Source organism: Archocentrus centrarchus, chromosome 22 (assembly GCF_007364275.1).
Source record: "Archocentrus centrarchus isolate MPI-CPG fArcCen1 chromosome 22, fArcCen1, whole genome shotgun sequence".
Taxonomy (NCBI): domain Eukaryota; kingdom Metazoa; phylum Chordata; class Actinopteri; order Cichliformes; family Cichlidae; genus Archocentrus; species Archocentrus centrarchus.
Genome location: NC_044367.1, coordinates 25234510 through 25241168, shown reverse-complemented (window position 1 = coordinate 25241168; position 6659 = coordinate 25234510).

The following is a 6659-nucleotide window of genomic DNA, read 5'->3' as shown; positions in this document are numbered from 1 at the left end:
TTTGTGTACTGAGTATGAGAAAACCAACCCACCAGGAGGTTTTCAGTGTATTTTGTGACATTTCTCTGAATCAGCCTGATGACATATTTTCTTCAAGACCTCCAGCAGTGAAAATGAAAGTACAAATTCAGCTGTTTGCTTCAAGCTATAAACAAGGCAAACCAAACAGATTAGACGGGGTGCCGACAATGTCAGTGACAGACACTCAACAGAGCAGCAACACAACTGTGTTTCATACAAGAATGAAGCATAAACCTGCTGTTGTACTAAATCTCATTAAGCATGAGCGACACGCATCGCAGTAATCAAAGTATGGGGAAGCCAGTGGGTTAGGTTAAATAGAGGAATAATGGTAAGAGTACACAGCCACAGTGATGCCACCCATCAGTCGGCAGTTCTAAAGTGGATCCTCAATCTGAACATTTTCGCATAATCGATTCCATAAGGCTTGAAACTAGCAGTTTAGAGCATAAACTCATCAGGATGGGCCACAGAGCAAATGAGCAATGGGATCATTTTCTTACAGCCTTCTTTACTGTCAGACTTCTTTTTGCAAACTCAAGCATCTCACACACACACACACACACACACACACCATCCCCCCAGCCCCACAGCCTTCATTTTTCACTCACATTTTTCCTCCACGCAAGATGCAGTCACAAAACTCTGTTCCAACTACACAGGTGTGTAGTTGGAAAGTTGAGTTCGAAGGTGGGTTGCTCACGGCTGCTCACATCTTTAGCTCCTTCTTTTTTCTTTTTTTTGTTCAGTAACTCACAACAAAAAAACTTCAGTGTATTTATGGAGCACTGTGCGGCGTGTTCGACAGCTGACATTCCCAGACAAATATCTAGATTTCTAGCTGATCCATATTCATCAAAATTCCTGGATTTATTTGGGTCATTAATGATTATTTTGCTCTCCTGTTTGTTAATATCATCTAACTTTGTGAAGACTTTTGCATGAGTGCCCCCACCAAAAAAAAATAAAAAATCATCGACATAGTCACCAATTACCTAGCTCGCCCTGTGCATTAGAACATCCCTGAGTACAGCCGACAGGTCTGAGAAAACCTTTGTTCTTACAGATATGAGAAGATAAAACGCAAAATTCAGAAGTTGATGTCAGCAGCAGAGCGGCATCCCTCAGAAATAAAGACAAGAGGAATGAAAAGGAGAAACCTGGACCTTTTTGCTGACAGCCCTCATAGTGAAAATTATTAACCTGATTATGTCAATTCCCAGCTGGTGGAGAAATTTGCATCTCTCCCACCGCTATGATGGAAATCTTCATGTGTCGATGCAACTGTGGGCTTTGATAATAAGGAACTGACTGTAAAACTGGATGTTTTCATCTGTATCATAGCTACAGTGTCAATATTTCAGTGTGACAGCAAGCTCGCTATCTATGTACCTGAACAAAAAGTGCATATCTGCTTAAAAAAAGAAAAAGTGTAGACAAAGAAAAAGTAGTTCTTAAGGTGGTAGGAAACAGTGAGTGTATTTGAATATCACAGATTGACAGGATCAAAGTACAGATCTCTACAATCTGTGGATTTTTTTGTTTAACTTCCTGTTCTGAAAAGCAGGTTGGGCTGTTTTGACTGAGTACATGTCAAACTTAAATAAACTTGAAAGGTGACACTGAAGCTTTGTTGATTTATGTCATAAAGTTACCTTTGGCAGCAGTGTCTCCTCTCACAACTTACTTGAGGAAAAAGTACTTCCCTTTCACTGAGACTTCATGCAGCTCTGCAGATACTTCACTTCAAAAGCCTGACAGACATTTTGTTGGTTGAGTTTGACGTCATTTGTGTTTGCGTGGAGCTATCCTCTGTCTTTCATCCGGCGCTGTTTGCCAGGCTCTATCCAACTTCTCACATGTTCCCCTTCCTTTTTCTTCCTCCCTGTCCACCATCCATTTGTTTATCCATCGCTATATTTCATCAACAGGAACTGCCTTCAGGTGAACAGGAACTTTTTTGAGGAACTCCGGCAGAAATCGAGTTCTAAATTAAAGTCACCCCCAAACACTTCCCTGTTTGGGTGCTAGAACTTTCTGAAGTTTCAGCAGCTTTCAGGGTAAGGCTTGCAGCAGTAAAGTCAGGTTCTGATTAGTCAAGTTTTCTGCAGCATTGTCAGACATCACATTTACCCAACAGAAACAACCCACAAACATGTTTTTGTTGTGGTTCTTGGATGACAGTCATCAGAAGGAATCAATCAAGTCCAAGCTTTGCAAAGACTGTCGTTTTTGCAGGGGATGATATTTATTCTGTCTGTGGAAACACAAATCACACTGTCCTAGACGACATTTTATCACTAAGAGTCAGTAAGTCATCCAAATCAACAACTATTAGTTCCTGTTGTCTTAAAGAACATTTGAATGTTTCTAGTTTGGAAAAAAAAAAAAATGAAAGTCCACATTAGGGGATGGGTTGGGTGTTTATGACTCCACAAACACACACCACTTGACCAGATTACTGCTGTTCAACTCTCTATTTAAAGCTTCACTTTCACTTGCTGTTTGGTTCACCTTTAGATACTAAAATTACTTTGGAGATAAAATGCATCCTAAATATATTTACATTTCCGAAGTTTGCCCCATTCCAGCAAATATGGGCCCAGGGTGGGCAGGTATGGTTGAACTGTGGGGCCTTGTGGCCAGGGGAAAACCAGCCTTATTCCACATGGGCCCCAAGTGGATTTGCCCACACAGTGACCACAGCAAGTTTGTCCTTTGGGGCCCCTACATTGGTTTTCTGTGGTCCAGCCCACAGTTGGCTTGCCTGCAGAAAAGCCATGCAGGGCCCAAAACAGTTTTGCCCTTTTAGAGTGGCCAACCTACTGTGGAGCCTTGGTGGGGGCCTAAATTGGGCAGTCCACATGACAGTGGGCATACACACAGTATGTTGTGGGCCCACAAAGGGCTCCATTGTGGGCTCCTTTCTGTTTAGTATGGGCGACCCACAGTCAGCCCACACCATGGCCCCACATAGGCCCCAGCGGTATCCTACAATTCACAACAGTACTAGGGCCCATAGTGGGTTGCCCACTGAGGACCATGCAGGTGTGCCCACAGTGCCGAGGGGGCATGTTTGCTGGGATCTTTAGTCCCATCTAAAAGGGAAAGACACCAGTGCACATTTTACATGCACTTATTCACATGGCCTTCCATCCATTTCCTTCCACTCATCCAATTCAGAGCCAAGGCGGAGGTATAGCCTATTCCAGCTGTCAAAGGATGAGAGGCAGAGTACACACCAGCAGTCTGTCACAGGGCCCTGTGACAGACTGGCTCTAGAGGTCACCTAACTTTAAAACATAGCCACAGATCAACTCACTTTCTGGGGTAAAATCTGGGAAAAGTTACTAGACTTTAGTTCATGGGAATTTAAAGAACCTTTTGGTGGAAAAAAACAATCATTTTTCAGAAGTGTTTGTTCCTCACCTTCATTTCTCAGTCTAACCCATGAAATTTTCACTGAATCCTCCCATCATCTCCTCCATCTCTCACTATCTGTCTTAAGGATCTGAGCTTCATTTCATCTCTCTGGTCTTGCTTTACAGCCTCATAACTGCAAACACAAACACACACACACACACACACACACACACACACACACACACACACACACACACACACACACACACACACACACACACACACACACAGACTTAATAGTAACCTGAGGAGCACACGCACTACATACACGCACTACATCTGTCTCACAGGCAGTCATAAAGCCAACAAATCAAAGCTGTTATGTCACTCAACAGTGTGTGTGCGTCTGTGTGTGCGCGTCTGTGTGTGCGTGTCTGTGTGTGTTATGGATGGGAACTTTGGCAGAGGACACCAACAAAGCTTTCAGTATATTTGTTGTTCTCTCTCCAAATACCCCGAGTTTATAGCACCAAGCACAGGATTCTTTCAACTCTTCTGATTTATTAGTTTTCAGAAAGACTTGTTTAAAACTAATGTACCCAAAGCTTCTTTATATTGTGTTTTATTTTTAGATTTGTGCTACATGAAAGCACCAAACATCCCAGCAGAAAAACCTCAAAATCTCTTTGTAGTGTTTCTAAGGTCTTCCTGTGTATGCTCGGGTTCTCCCTATACACTCCATCCTCCCACAGGCCAAAAACACACAATAGGTCAACTGCTGATTTCACATGCATCATTTTTGCAAAGCAGCTCTCCATTCTGCTTCTTTTCAAACATGACAAGCCAAGACAAAAGACATCATGGAGCACCTCCACTTTTAAAATGTTCCCAGTATCTCTTAAAGTCATGCAAAGGATGAAATCAATCTGTGCCTGAGATGAGACATTGTAGAACATTACGTGCTGTATTGCTAGGGTTAGCACTGTGCAGGGCTACTGACCTGACCAGGCCAGCTGTAGCCTGGCTCTCTCCCAGTGCCAGCTATAATAGGCACCAGTTCCCATGCAGCTACCATTAAATAAATGGTTAGAAAATTAGCTTGTAACTTTGCTAACCCAGAAAATGGAGGAAAAGCTTTTAATGCAGTAAACATTGTGAAAGGGTCACCAGAGCAAGAGAGTCGCTTACATTTACGCAGGTAGCACAACAACGATGATTTCAATAGTAATTAACATTTTTACGGCATTCTCGGACAGCCTGAAAATAAAAGTTTTAAAAAAGGATGCGGTCACTACATGTACTGCAAAATTAAAACAAATTATTTTATTTATACATTTGGTTTCAATATATTCCTGGCTTACCAAAACAGGTAAATTAGCAGAAGTTTTTAATTTCCACAAAATAACTTCTTTCAAAGCATACTGTGCTTACTGGTTAATGCTTAATTGCAAGGAATGCAACTTAAAGGACTAATACAAAGCCAGCAATGAGCTTTAACTGTGATTACGGTATAACGAAGCTTCGGAAATGTTACAGTGTGTGACAGTGAAGTGAAACCCACTTTGGCTGGATGTTATTTCATTTTAAAGCATCAGTTGCAAGGTGGGCCATTATTAAACACATGTAAAGTTTCACCCTGCAATACAGACAGAAGGGAGGCACACTGCTGTAAATCACAAATTTGTCACATATTTTTCTGAACACTTCTTATGAAATGAAATCTAAAACGTTCTTTTAAGCATCTCTGCTGTTGTTTGCTTTTCTTTTTTTAATTGCCTCTTACGATGGCAGCCCCTACAGAAGCAACACAGAAATTCTGTCAGTCCATTAAGGACGTAAAAACTCGACAGCTCTTCCCTTTCAAGACAGAAAATTCACTTCCTTGTCCAGTTCCAAGGTGAATGCTCAAAATATGCTGTATGATAGCAACTTGATTGAATACCACCACTCAGGACAGAGCAGATGAGTCACCTACACCGCCCCGGCTATGGAGGAGAATTGTGAGACCGTCGTCTCTCAGGTAGAAGAGCAGTTTTCACACAATAAGCTGGTTGACAGCTCATTTTTCCTCACTTTGTGTTGAGTTGATTTCTGCCCCAAGAGCTTGACTCTGATGTCAAACCACAGCCAATTTAAGCAGTGAAGAAAAAAGTTGAGTTAGACACTGTGTGCCAACATTTGAGAGTGTGTGTCTGTTATCGCCCATCCGCAAGAGCCTCTCGGACAGGACATTTTGCTGACACTCCCCCTTGTCTGCTTAAAATCACTGCAAATCCCATAACCAAGGCTCAGGGAAACTTTTCCACTTTGAAGAGGATAAACTTGAACCTGAAAAAGCACCAAGTTTGAATGTACTGGATCTGCTTTCGACTAAAAACAGCTTATTCAGCATCTGCGAGACTCCTAAAAGTGATGGAGAAAGATTTGCAGGCAGGAGGAGCTGCCGCACCTCATCACACCTCCCTCTATGACATCACAGAATCAAGAGTAGAAAAAAATATCTAAGAGCCTAAAGTCTGAAGCCTGAGCTTTAGGCTCACATGGATTACTTGTCCACAGTCATTTGTTTTTCATTTTCTTGTTTCAGTTGGTAAAAAAAATCCAAAATTAAACTGCTGCAGTGCGAACCTGTACTTTTTCTCTCTTTTATGCCCTGTTTCTTACATTATACAGTATTATATCATTTATACTGAACCACCAAACTCAAGAAATATGGTATATTATAAAACAGTGCTCCGGTATTGGCTAAGTTATTATATACTAGTAGAAAGTAACACCAACAACATGTGAAATGAATTAAATTAAGCATGTGATTCATTTTATGGAGCTGTACTGTATTTGTGTGTTTTGCTCTCTGCCAATACTCAGATAATTAACACCATAATTATACATTTGGATTCTCCAGTAGTCACATATATTAATCACAAGAACAGCATGTTTACATGCTGTTACAGGCAATAGACTAATTATCCACACTATGTCCTCAAATAGGCTGATCTCTAATTAGAAACATGGGAAAGTTTCATTCATCTGGCAGAAATGATTAAATAACTTGTTTATGCTTCCATACATCATTAACAGAGAACAGCTAAAAAATCATTTTCTGCCTCATACTCTTTTCAGGTGGGAGATGTCAGAAAAGGAATATTACAGTACAATATATAACTATAGAACGTGATGTACACAGTTGTGTCTGTTGTGACTGAAGGGGTTAAAGTCATTTTCATAATATTTACAGTGAGGTTAAGAAGCCATATCCACCCTCCTCAACTTTC